The sequence below is a fragment of the Pteropus medius genome, unplaced genomic scaffold (genome assembly GCF_902729225.1).
Source record: "Pteropus medius unplaced genomic scaffold, Ma_sr-lr_union100, whole genome shotgun sequence".
NCBI classification, from domain to species: domain Eukaryota; kingdom Metazoa; phylum Chordata; class Mammalia; order Chiroptera; family Pteropodidae; genus Pteropus; species Pteropus medius.
In genome coordinates this window covers 8,018,162-8,032,576 of record NW_024349800.1, presented here as the reverse complement: position 1 = coordinate 8,032,576, position 14,415 = coordinate 8,018,162, and the positions used below count along the sequence as shown (strand labels likewise).

General features: G+C 31.1%; 1 pseudogene; it reads right to left on the bottom strand.

Moving 5' to 3' along the window:
- Positions 1–12,888: 12,888 nt before the first annotated feature.
- Positions 12,889–13,007, bottom strand: LOC120622167 (uncharacterized; annotated as a pseudogene).
- Between the last annotated feature and the right edge of the window lie 1,408 nt (positions 13,008–14,415).

Below are 14,415 nucleotides of genomic sequence, written 5' to 3'. Positions count from 1 at the left end.
TTTCTCTGGAGAGGATAAAGGTGGAATTTGTTTTTTTTTTTGTTTTTTGTTTTTATTTCTGTATACCTACTCAAAGATATAAATTACATGTACTATTATAACCTTCTCTCTTTTCAAAGTATTGACCCTGTCCTGTCTTAGCAAAGGTGAACCTCTTCCGTTTCACTGCCTGCAGTCTTAAATTATTCCATGTTGCAAGACTTCAAACTTAAATATATCATTTCCAAATAACTTGGCATTATTTTACTTAATATTTTATAATGCTATACCATATCTACCTTTCTGATATACCAACATAGATCTCTCTGGCTGCTCTATTAGTTTCACCTTTGTTGATAAAGGTTTTGACATTGCATACAGTAGATAGAAGTGATATAGATGATCAATATTAGAGTAGCATGTAAGAAGCAATATAGAGAAACAAACTGGTTTCTTGTTCTGATGACCAATAAGGAGCCAAGTATTATTTATAAATAAAATTTATTTCATCGTTTCTAAGACATAGAAATAATTTGTTATGAACACTCACTTATTTGTTGTAAGAATAAAATGAAAAACAAAAACAATAAAGTTTTATCAAAAACTTCAAAGTATTTCAAATTGGGAATTGATATCACTCAATGAACTTTATTTTAATTGGCTTATATAGTGTTAATTAACAGTAAAGCTATCCCAATGTTACCTATAAGTAACAATAAAAATATCAGGTATCTTATTGATTTCATCTGTTACAAACATTGGTTAGACATATGTAAACTTTTTCAAGATATTGCGCTTATATCTCTCTTCCAGGTCTTGTTTAATCAAATATAGGAACCCAATTTGTGGGTGTAATTAAACTTTGGAATTCAGGAATTAGGAAAAACAATTGTATTGCTGATAAAATGTGTGACTTATAGACATTATAAAGTAACTGAATTTATCTTTATTTTTAGTGAATTATTAACCTTGTGTGACACTCAATATTTTTTCAGAAATTGGAACTCAGTGCATACGCCTTGAGGAAGATAACCTACAATTAGAAGCAATATTTCTATCTACTAATGGAAATAACATAATAAAAAGGGTCAATAATGGGCTCCTTTGAGGCTAAAATGAACAGCTGGAGCTTTTGGTGTTTATATTAGCAATAGAATCCTCAAAACTGTAATTAGAATCCAGTCACCAAGGACTAATTGACTGTATTTTCAGGATCTAGAAGTAAACTCGTCCAATGGTCAGTGCTTGAATGAACGTTTTTGACTGGATTTTTTCAGCCGTATGATGTATTCTACACATGCTTATATAGGAATCTCACTCCTTGCTAATTCATTATCAGTATCTTCAATCTTTTGGTCTAACCTTGGCAAAGGTGAAAAGAAACTTGAGAAATTAGGAAACAAATACCAAGAGACTTTGCAGCATCTACCATTCACATACGGGAAAACATTGAAATGGGTCAGTTGTACATAGTTCAGTACAATGGAAAAAATTCTGAAGTCCTGAGTATTTCTCTCTATTTCAATGGCCAGTGTACTTGTTATTTTACTTCTAAAGACCTGAGAGAAAAAGTAAATGTGACTTTTTTTTCTCATGCTACTCAATTTTTAAAATTCTCTCTACCAATATCTTATTCTCATGCCTCTATTGCCTTTTAGATTTCAGACCTTTTATTCACACTTAATGACTTATAGCTGATAAAGTGTTCCTTCCCCCAGGGGTCTTTGAATTTTAATAGGGACCAAAGCCTAGAGATAAAAGGATTAACCTCAAAAATAAAAACCCCCTTTGGACTTTCCTGAATTAACACCAAGTGTTGATCTGCTCCACTTCTCCATAAAGCTGACCTGGGATATTGAACTTTAACGATATCCTTTGTTGTATTGCTATTAAGAAAAAGAAAAAAAACTACATCAATCTATTATTTTAATGGTATGAAGGAATATAAAATGGAAGATTTGTTCCTTGATATATGCATTATTGAGAAACTCTAGATTTATTGGAAGGATTCCACAACTAATATATGTGCAAAAAGATTTTCACTCTTTTATATATTGCCTAAATATAGTCTAGATTTTATGTGTACATGATGAATTGGTAAGATAAAAATATCTGTTCTTGATACTGGTTATATTTTTTAAAATACAAGGAATTTAAGTAGACTAGATAACTTATAAGATATATATCTAACAATATCCTATTAGTTATAGGTGTACATCATAGTTATTTGATATTTATATATGTTACAACATGATTATCACAATAAGTTTAGTACCCATCTCTCACCATATGAAGTTATTATAATATTATTGATTATACACCCTATGTTGTACATTACACCCCCATGACTTATTTATTTATAACTGGAAGTTTGTGCCTTTAATCTCCCTCACCTATTTTGCCCATCCCATAAACCTAGTAGAGGCAGTCTAAGGAAAAAGCACACCGTTTTCCCAGCTATAAGTACCCATAACATACTTTTATAAAAAATGTGAAATGAAAATTTTGTGGTTTAGTAAAATTGATTCAGGTATTTCAGTTGTAGGCACATACTAAAATATAACTTTATTCTACAACTTTTCACTTTCTATACTTCTTATTTGTTTCAAAAATCTCATAATCGTTATCACTAGTATGAATGTTATCTATCACATGATGACTGGATTAGCTATTCCCATTAAAAATCAGGTTCATTGTCCACTCTCCTAAAATATTGTTTTACTAATGTGTTAACAAAAGTTATGCAAATATCTTATCGTGCCTCCTGTTTGAGTTCATTTCACTGAAAGACTCAGAATATCTCATTGAAATAAAGATATACATTTTGCAAAATAGAAAGTAAACATAGAATAATAAATTACTCATTAAGAATATTTATTGTAAAAATATATGTCTAAAACATTACTAGGGCTTACATATATTGTATTACTGAGTCATCTCAAAGCCTGTTGTGTACAAAAGTGTTACTACATTATCTTAAGGAATAGAATTTGAGCCGTAAAGAGTTGAAATAACTTTAAAAATGGCAGTTTCCTAGGTAAATATTAATACCAATTATAGACTGGATATACATAAGTTGAAGTGGTTATGGTTGCTGATTGATAATGGTGAGCAATATTATTTTAAAAACTAATATAAAAGTTGGCATCCTAGAATATTTCTAGAAAGGCATTCTTAAGCTATATCTCAAAACTATTTAAAATGTATTCCATGCATGGTTTAAGACATCTCTTTGATTTGAGAGGGGTGGAGGAGGGAGGGAATCAGTTGAAAGGGCAACCGTAATGTTGCATATCTCAGGCAGTTAATTTTAGCACAAATTTGGAAAGTGAAAGTAATGGGGGCAATGTGGTAAATTATATTTTCTCAATCAAGATTTGAATTTTATATCTCTTTAAGATTATAAGCATTACTTAATTCACAATAAGACCTTTTAAAAAAAATGTCAGTAAGGAAAGGAAAGTTGTACTGACATTTAAACTTAATATAACTTTGTAATTCTCATTTTTTTTCTTAAAATCTTACTCTGAGTATTCATAGTAATTTGGGGGGCTAGTTTTTAATGTGGGCAATTGTACTTACTATGATGAAATGTCATTCTCTGTCTACCTAGAAATAAGATGGTTCTTGACATTGGGAGTTTGTCATTGATTAAATTGTCAAAGTCTATTTGAAACCTAAATGCTGCCTTTGGTCATTGTTCTTTTTCTTCTTTAGAAAGTGACCTTTGTGAATAATTGCATGCCCTAGATGTGTCAAAATGAAGAGAAAGCAGCATTCCTAACTATGAACATTTTATAAACTATTTGTCTCTGCTGTCTTGAGTAGCTTTACAAAAATGAAATATTTCAAAATTGTATTCCAGATTCAAAGACTTTTGAACAGACTTAGGTATAAAATGAATTCAGTGTAGAATTATAGAATTTATTAATATTCTTCATTTTCCTATCAAATTAATTTATTAAAATTACTATACTACACTCGTAAGCAAAATTATAAACATCTGGTGCTGTAAAATATGTAAAGATGATTGATTCTAAAATGTAAAGACATCCTGAAACGTATTCATTATATCTTGTTTGGAATCCACTAGGGAATTTTTAAACATTTACTCATGTGAAAGGATAAATAAATGTTGTCTCAAGGTGCTTTTTAAAATACATCTGTCAATTTCGACTTAAAGTAATGCTTATATTAGGTCAGATATAAGAAGTGTTACAAGTGTAGTATAGACACATACTTATTTGTATATTAGTATTTTATTAAAATTAATTGTTTTAGTTTACTTCCTACATTTAGAAGTATAAACCACTTTCCAATTTTAATCTTTGAAAACATTTAAAATTATATTTTTTTGATGATCATGATTAAAGATATAAAAAGTGAATACATAAGCAAGACATACATATTCAAGCAATTATATTTATGATACAAGATATAAAGGAGTGTGAAATTCAAAGAAGAAGCTCAACATGAAGTAGAAGGAGAATTAATGGAGATATGTGAGTATATACTAGTATATACAACATTTAGCTCTAAATGATGTATCTTACATGGGTACAGAGAAGGGAATAAGATTATAAAAATTTGAAGTTGGAGTACTAACACACTGAATGACATGGAAGAGAAAATAAATTTGTTTCACCATTGCTAAGAAAATAAAATAGCAAGTTAATTTTTAAAACAGTCACATTTATCAGTACGTTTTAGAAGTTCGGTTTGGAGTTTGTGTGTGTGTGCGTGCGCGTGCGTGTGTAATTTCAACATAGATTACTGTAAACCACTTTGGGCCCCTGTGTGGAAGTAAAACTGATGAAAAATGTGTTTTAAAAATATAATCTGGCAGTGGTGAGTAGTAGTAAACATCTGAAGGAAGTGGGCTGAATAGAAAATATTTATAGTTATTTAAGAGTGAGTTAAGGGATTAGAGTGAGAGCTATGGGAAAAGAAATATAAAGGATAAGTCCAAGAGATATTGTAAAGGAAATGCTAAGAGCAAACAAAACAGAGAGACAAAATAAAGACTATTGATTTAAAAATGACTCCAAGATTTCTGGCCTAGGATATATCAATAAAAGAAATAGGAAATCTGTAAGGAGTAAACAATTTAAGGAATAAATCTGATTTTTTTAAAAATCTGTTAAGATTAAGATAAAAGTCTATTATCAAAATCATTCTGTATTCCAAAGTATTAGGTTACAGTTATGCATGTAAAAGATCAAAATTGTACAAGTGGTTTTCAATGTAAATGTTATAGATGAAGTCATGAGCTTGGGTGAACTCACAAAGGTTAGCAATGTAAAAAGATAAGAATAAAGGATGTAGACCTAAGAGATAAGTTACAATCAATAGATCCAATGGAAATAAAGGGAAAGTTCCAGAAGAGGTCTGAAAGAATCAGAATGATGAAGGGATATAAACGCTAGCAACAAAATAATTCATATAACTTTTAAATTGTATAAATGTAAAAGAAAATCTTGTGCTTAAATAAATCTTTTCAGCAACTTTATTACGCCAGGAGATATAAAATAACTGTACTCTGTAGACAGCTACATATAACTAAATATAATCTTAAGCAGAAGCCATTTGGACCCATAAGCATCTCACAATTGAAGCATACTCCCCCACTTGCTACCAGTGTATACAACACATTTACTCAACATTCTACTGTGTGGCTACTAGCTGCAGGGTACAGGGCAGGTACGAAAATAAAAAAGTTAACCAGGAAATCAAGAATCTTACTCCTCTGATTGTGCTATTGCAAGAAACAGAGAGTAAGCAAGTAAACCAATAAATATAATTATTAGAGACTGTGACAAGTGCTGTGAAAGGATAATAAAAATCCAAATGATGGGATAAAGGCCACTTTAAGTAAGGAGATATAGAACATCTCCCACTAAGTGACATTTTTGCTGAGATCTGAAGAATCCAAAAAGTCATTCTTTGGGGAAATAACTTTTTAGTTAGTAGCTGTAAATAATGCAAAGGCCGAGAGGAAAAGAATAGTTTATGTTCAGAGAACCCAAAGGAAGCCATGTGTCTAGATGACAGTAGTATGTTAAGAGATAAAATAGTGCAAGTTGAATTTGCGAAAATGAGAAACAGTCATGTTACATATGACTACACTGCTGTGATTAAACATTTAGATATGAGGGCAATGGGAATGCACAAGATAGTATATATAAAAAGAGAACATTATTTTTTTTAAGTCTCTGGCTGAAGTGTAGAGAATTAATTGAACATTACAAGAATGGAGGCAGGAGATCAGTTACAGGCAGCTTATAAGAGCTCTTAGAGCAACGTGGGCTAAAATGGTGCCAATGGAAATTCATAAAATATCTTTAAGCATGCATGGATACCAGGAATCATACAGGGGTGAGGAAAGGGACAGTAAACTAACCATGAGAACATTGTGTTTTCTTTATTAGGCTGAATATAAAACATAGAAGTATGAGTCTGCAATTATATATCATTATACATATATCTGTTCACATTTAGATCCATGCATTCATGCACATTTATTATATATTTGGTGATTTAGGACTCTCAAGAAGCCTATATTCCAGCTGTTTTTCTTTAAGTAAAATTTTATATTTTTTACACGTTGTGATATTTCTTACTGTCCTGTAAATATGGTCTGCTTAAAGCAACCAAATGAGGTTCTTTTACTCTGAGATTGTTTTATGAGCAGAGGAGACCTTGAAACAAATTTCCTCTTGTGGAATTTACAAATGTAGTAGCGGGGGAAATATATCTACTTAGGATAGTCTCCCAATCTGTCTTTGTGATGTTTTACCTAAGGTTTTTAAATTTTGCTGGTGGAAGAATGCAGGGATGAATGGATGCATGCTATGAATTTAACCCTCCATTATCTTGAAGAGACAAAGAGTCCTTGTCCAGTGGCATACATGCAGAAATGCTTGCTTATCTTATATGGATTTGTGTCTATTAGGAGGACCTAGAAGTGAGAGTAGAAATGTGTTAAAGTTATAGATGCCTCTTAATACATTTTCATTTTCTCAGTGGAGCTGGAATTTACTTTGTAAAAAAATTGGTTTATGCTGTTGTTATCATCACATCTCCCTTATCTTTGATTTCCATTTGCATTTCAGGAGGAAAATTCTTTTAAAACAAGCATACGATTGTCACCACTTGTCCTAATGTATGAGACCCACAATAGGTATACAAAACTATTTTAGTGAATAAATGACTGGAAGACATTCAGTCATCTGATACAAAATTTCTGATGTGTTATTAAGTGGAAAAACTAGGTTTGAATTATGTAATATATAATATCAATTTAATTTAAATTATGCATATAAAGTGTATCCTCAAAAGTATTAATTAAAAATTTAATTACAAACCATTCTAAACCCAATTATAGAAAAAAAAATTGTATCATCCTTCACATTGTGTTTTATGTTTCTCCTCGTATCTCAAGTGTGTACAATATCTGCTGCTGGGAGAAAAAAAATCTTCACATAAACCAAAGTGAAAGATTCTGAAGATTTTAGAGGCTCAGGCCAAAAACTGATCATTTAGATAAAAAGAGAAAAGGCAGCCAAGTAGTAAAATTTTCTTGAGTTATCAGAGAATGCTAGCAAAAGGTCATCCAGTCTAACTCAAATGTGATCTATATAATTATGCTCATTTCTAAAGCAAATGTGTTGTTTGCACTGCACTGGTATGAAGATTACAAAGTGTTATTATAGGATTATAAATGGAATACTGGTTTGCACTTTGTATGAAAAAGACTTGTAAATACTATTTAGCTTCACTTTCATGCGGCTAGGATTTAGTGCACACTAAAAGGCTTAGCCAGTGCAATATTAGAGTTCCAGAGAGTGAAGTCAGCTGAGCAACAACACTAAATAAAGCTGAGTGAGTGCAGTTGCAAGCTCATCTCTTCATTTATTACATTTTCTTTCATCCATCAGAAATAGGAAGCTAATAAATCTCATGTATCATCCCTCTGAAAATTAAAGGCAATTTTTGTTTTAACCATTAGAATAATAATTCTTTTACAGGCATGTTAAATCATGAGGATTTTTTTTTCCTGCAGATTTAGTACATATACTTTTTTTAGGTATATATACTTTCATATTATATTTATGCATGAAGCTGGGAGTAAATGCTTTTGCTTATTTTCTTTCAGGAATTGTGTAAAACACTGTTTGGGGACTCTGGACGGTTTAATAATATTAGTCTCTGCAGTTAGTACTACTGTGGTTTAGCAGCTGCATTAGCAATGATGCTTTAGAATGATTTTCAAGTAATTCATTACTTCCCTTTCTCATGCATTAAATTTAATATAGCTTGCAGGTTCTAATTCATATTTATGCATACTAATAAATTGTACACTACAAATAAATTCTGCATTAGCTTTAAAGCAATTTCACTTCATCTATATATCAAATATGAAGTTGCTGGTTGGTTTGCAGCTGGCTGTGAATAAGTCTAGAATCTTATCTATGTAGTTACATGATCGATGACTATAATAACCCATTTTTGTAAAAATGACATATTTACTTTAATATTTTTAAGAAAAAGACTATATATATGTATGTATATATATATTTATTTTCTAAGATGGTAAAAAGTCTTGAGGGCATCACTTTAGAATATGAATGAACCCGATAAAAGCTCCTTAAAATTCATATGTCATACCACAATGACTTTCTCTTTTTATATCTGGGCTTTATAACTAGAACTGCAGAGGAAAGAAAATCTTCTGTCCTCTCCGCTCTAGGATTCTTCTATCAAATTGGTTTAGTACTGGCAGACTTTGCAGCTTCCAAGCGACAGTTTCTTAAGCAAATTTCACAGTTAAAAAAGAGAGAGCTTGGACCTTGGCATTGATGTTGGGTGGGGAAGGGTTGGGAAGCACCTAAATGCATACAACAACACTACAACATGCTTCTATAGCACTTTATTGTATAAGAAGCACGTTCATGTATGTCATCCTATATGAATCTTAGACCCACATTTTTTATTGAGATGTAATTGACATAGAACATTGTATAAGTTTAAGGTGTATGACATGTTGATTTGATATACTTATATAGGGCAATATGATTAGCACTGTAGCATTAGCTAACAAATCGATCGGATCACTTAATTATCATTCCTTTTACATAGAGAGGGCATTTAAGATCTAATCTCTTAACTTTCAAGAATATAATACAGTATTAACTATAATCAAAATGTTGTGTATTAGATCCCAGAATTTATTCCTCTTCTAACTGAAAGTTTATACTCTTTGACCAACATCTCTCCAATTCCCTTACCCTCAGCCCCTGGTAACCATCATTCTACTCTGTTTGTATGAATTAGGCTTTTTTTTTTTATATCTCACAAATAGTAATATTACACAATATTTGTCTTTGTCTGTCTGACTTATCTCACTTAGCATAATGCCCTTAAGGTCCATCCATGTCATAAATGGAAGCATTTCCTTCTTTCTCATGGCTGAATAATATTCTATTATGTATATATCACATTCCTTGATAGATACTTACCTTGTTTCCATATCTTGCTATTATGAATAATGCTACAATATGGAAATTATTGTTGCAATGAAAATTAAGTCTTCTCTTTCATATCCTGTTTTCATTTCCTTTGGATATATACCCAGAAGTGGGATTACTAGATCATATGGTAGTTTTATCTTTAATTTTTTCAGAAACCTCTAGATGTCATGATAATTTCGATTTTATATGAAAAGCAACCTACAAATGTTAAATTATTTTTTCTTCAATGTCACATGTATAATATTGGAACTCACAATGAAATTTAAGTTGTATGATTAAAAAATATAGTTCTTGCTATTTCAAACTTTATCCTATGCATCTGTATGTTTTTCCCACATGGAATGACCATGTAATAAATAATCTACGTTATTTCCCAGTGAGGTTTCTAGGAGAAAGATTTTACTTATAATTGTTTTATCTGGAAGTTTGAGAGAGAGATTTTCTCTGATTTTTATTGGTCTAATTGCAAATAAAACAGCTTTAGTCTAGAGTCATCTAAAAGATTCCTTGTGCCTTGACATGGGTTTTTTTTTTTTTATTTGGAACTGATGAAATTCTACGATTTTTATAATATTTCTTCCACCTAATCATTTTTAGCAGTATTTTTGCTATAGGTATGAGTATGTGAGTGATGGGGGAGACCCTACATCTAAAAAAGTTTCTGAATTGTGAGAAATTGACTAGGAAATGAAAATTTGAACAATAAAATTATGTTTATGAAATCTGTGTAGTGTAAGTCAGATTGCTTCAGTAGTTTATAAGATTCTAATTTAAGCAAAAACATAATGAAACTCAGCGTTCTCTCCAATGTGTTCTGTGACCCTAATACAAGGAAGTGGCCAGTTCTAGGTGTACTTACATTAACATTTCTTAACTTATTAAACAAAAGGAAATTTATTTCATAGTCGATATATTTCATTTCAAAAAGGTAGCCTTTTTGTTGTGCTTATAAACACACCAACCAGTAATGTCCTATTTTACAGAAAATGAACACCAAGAAGTTTATTTTCCTAACCCTTACTCTCAGTCTCTAATTTATGTCCAGATTATGCAGGCCCAATTATTGGTAAACCTTACAAAAAATGCCTCTTGCAAAGATATGATACAAAATATGTGAATAGACTGTGGCCATAAAAGATGTATGTCTGTTGATAAAATTGACTAGAGGGATTACTTCCTTAAAAGAATCCATGTCAAGGCACACAGAATCTTTTAGATAACTTAGGGAAAAGTTATTTTATTTGCAATCAGATCAATAAAAGTCAGACTGAGACAGATGATAGATTTGACAGATGATTGATGATAGATGATAGATGATAGATAGATAGAGATGATAGCTAGAGAGATGATAGCTAGCTAGACAGATGATAGGTAGATAGATGATAGATAGATGATAGATTAGATAGATGATAGATGATAGATGATAGATAGATAGATAGATAGATAGATAGATAGATAGATAGATAGATGGATGGATGGATAGATAGATATAGAAACTGTGCTGTGTGTTCTTGTCAGTAATAGCATGTTATATCAACAATAAACCTTAGATTCTGACCTAGTTTATCACCTTATTTTGAATAATCGACTGTAAGTTTGGTTTTGAATTCAGGTCTGAACTTTGCCTTTCTTAGTGACCTTGAGAAAATTTATAACTCTGCTTTAAATGAAATCATCGATCTCTTCTTACCCATGTAAGTGATTCCTGATTAAACTTAACTACGTGTCTGGAAACCCTATTGTTCCAAGGAACAACAGATGTTGGAATAACTATTAGTAATAAGTATAAATCATCATTAATTCAATTTAGAAATATCTTTTCAGAGGCTCAGCTCTTTTGTTCAGTGAAAATGCTATCCAAACTTTTGTATTTTTATAATCAAATAAGCCAAAGAAAATAGCATGGCTTCTTTTAGTGTCCCCTTTTTTAAGAAAATATCTTGCTGTTCTTGTTTGCTAAAAGTACACATTATTTTAGTTTTGGGGATGGATTTTTTTTTTTTTGACATACATTTGAAAATTTAGAGGCAAACTTATATATGTAGAGCTACGAGGTTTGAAAATCTCAAAGAGAATCAGTTCAAATTCCCTTTTCTATAGATGTAGAAACATACGTTTCAGAGAAAACAAATGTATTGTAGTGTAGAAATTAGAACTCTTGTATATACATCTCTTGTATATAAACTTGTAGAGCAGTGCTTCTCATATTCGAATGTGGATGTGGATCCTGAGAAGATTGTTACGAAGTTGAGCAGGTTTCTCTCAGTCTCCCAAGACTGCTGATCTAGCTTGGACATTTTGAACTGCCAAGCTCTAAAGTGCATGCCCGATTACTTGAGTAATGAGACAAAGTGACAAAATATGCTATCCTTTTTAACCTTTATAGTTATCCCTGATATGTATCATATTTTGCTATTATTATTATTATTAATTAGCTGTATTCTTTTCCTGTGCCCTTTTCATCTTCACCACTATAAGTCCTGTGAACTGGGATCTGATCTGCATTTTCTCCTCTTTGTTTATGTTGCTGACTCCCGCATTTGAATCCTTCAAGCACCACAGTTGCAAATCTTTCAAACTTGTTCACAGATTATGTTTCTCTTCAGGAGGAATTTAGTATTATGGTTCACATTAAGGCAATTTTGCTGCCCAAATCATCTTCATATTGAGACACGGTTTGATTACTAGGCTTATTATTGTTTTTTTTTTTTCTTATTAACTTTGTTCCTTTTACCTGGCATTATCCATTCTTCATTTGCATTAAGTGAGCTTTGTCTTTTCTAGGTTGAATTCTGTCTCTTCAAAAAATATGTGTTGAAATCCTAACCCCTAGTGTATCAGAATGTGACTTTATTTAGAAAATGGTAGACATAAATACTTAAAATGAGGTCACACATCAGTAGGGTGGACCCTCACTCCATTATGACTGGTATCCTCATAGCAAGATGACCATGTGCAGACTGAGACACTCAAGGAGAGAACAAGGAAGCCAGAAAGTGGGAGTTATGCCTGTACAAGCCAAGAATACTGAAGATTGCAAACTGAAAGAAATTAAGGAGAAGTAAGGACCTTAGGCAAGGATACTGTTAAATACGTTCCTGTCCAGGATAGATCAGATGAACTCTGATTGTTACAGAAATACTGCTCTTTATTTCTCAGTACAAACTGCTTTGTAGGTTTATTTACGGGAGCAATTAGTACTGAATAAAAAGAGCTGAGGTTTCTTAGTTCTATGTTTTGCTAGGAAAAGCTTTTTCACCTCCTTTTTATAGGATAAAATATATTTTTCTTAATTGTGGAAGAAACTCAAGTAGACAATTAGAAAAACAGTAAGCAAGTGGAAATATATTATTTATTTATTTATTTATTTTATTTTTTATGCCTACAGCACCTGGTCTTCTTAGGTGGTCTCCCATCCAGGTACTAACCAGGCCCAACCCTGCTTAGCTTCTGAGATCAGACAGGATCAGGCTTGTTCAGGGTGGCATGGCCATAGATGGAAATACATCATTTAAAAAAGATATTGGCTAATAAATTTAAAGGATGCTGTTGTAACCAATTAAATTTTTCAAAAGAAAATGGGTAAGCTCCCTTGAAAATGAGCCCACTAGCTTCCAAATTTCTTTTTAATTAAAAAAAAAAAAATTGACCACAGTCCTATTTTAAAAGATATTTTAACAAAAAGCAAGTGACTACTTTAACTTTCTGAAACATACTACATCATCGACATTATTACCCTCATCGATATATTTAATATTCTAAATGCCAAGTCATGTAAAGAACAAATTATAATCTATCATCTCATGGCATATTCCAAAAATTCTGCACATTGATCGTGACTATAACTATTTCATTCACTCTTAAAATATAGTGTTGAGATGTATAATGAAAGTTTCTTTGCTTTATGTATTTGCAGTGTGGGCCGTAACAGTGACTCTGCATCTAAATAGTTGCCTCTGTTACATCCAAACCCATCGACACACTTCAGTAGAGACCATCGTTGGATTTGAGGCTTACAAGCATATGTGATGCAAATATAATTATAAATAACTCTTAACCTACATGTTATTTTGCTATAAAGCAATTGAAGAGTACTGTGTAGCTAAAAAATTGGCTATCTTTCTCCATACATTAATAATTTTCTAAAAAGAAAATAACACTAGAAATTTATATAAAGGAATTAATTATGTAACTGAATAGTTGTGTAGGTATCTGATACAGTACTGAATTTTCAAAAATAGGAAGCAAATATGTGCTTTATATTCATTCACGTAGAAAAGTAATACATTCATATGCGATATGTAATAATGGAATGTTCAAGAATTGCATATATATTTATCTCTCAAGTTCACTGAATGAGATAACAGAAATTTATAGTTCAATATTTTTAAGTTTTTAAAATGATAATGCTTTAGATAATTTTGTAATTATAGCATAGGTTCATAAAGTTACAGTCTAAGTTTATCTTTTTCATTATTATTTACTATGTCCCTGGAATATAATGGCTCATCAATAAACAGACTATATAGGTAAATGAATAAATGAATAAAAGCTTGAGATAGGAAAAGAAGAAAAACTAAAACTCAAAAGCTCCAAATGATCAATAAAATACAAAACTATGTTTTACTCTTTAGCATATCTTAGCAATTTGAAATATAAGCAAACTTGTAGTCACAACATAATTATTTTCACAACAAATAATGTATTAAATTATTTTTGTTTTCTTTCCTTTTAATTTTAGTTGAAAAAGCTGTATATTAACTAATATAAGCTGGCGACCATAATCTAGTTATAATTTAATTTTATGATGCTAAAAAGGTATTCATAGCTTTTGGCTACTCAGTTTTGTCTAGAAGCTAAGAAATAATAATAAAATTGGCATCCTAGACTACTAATTTCAGAAGTT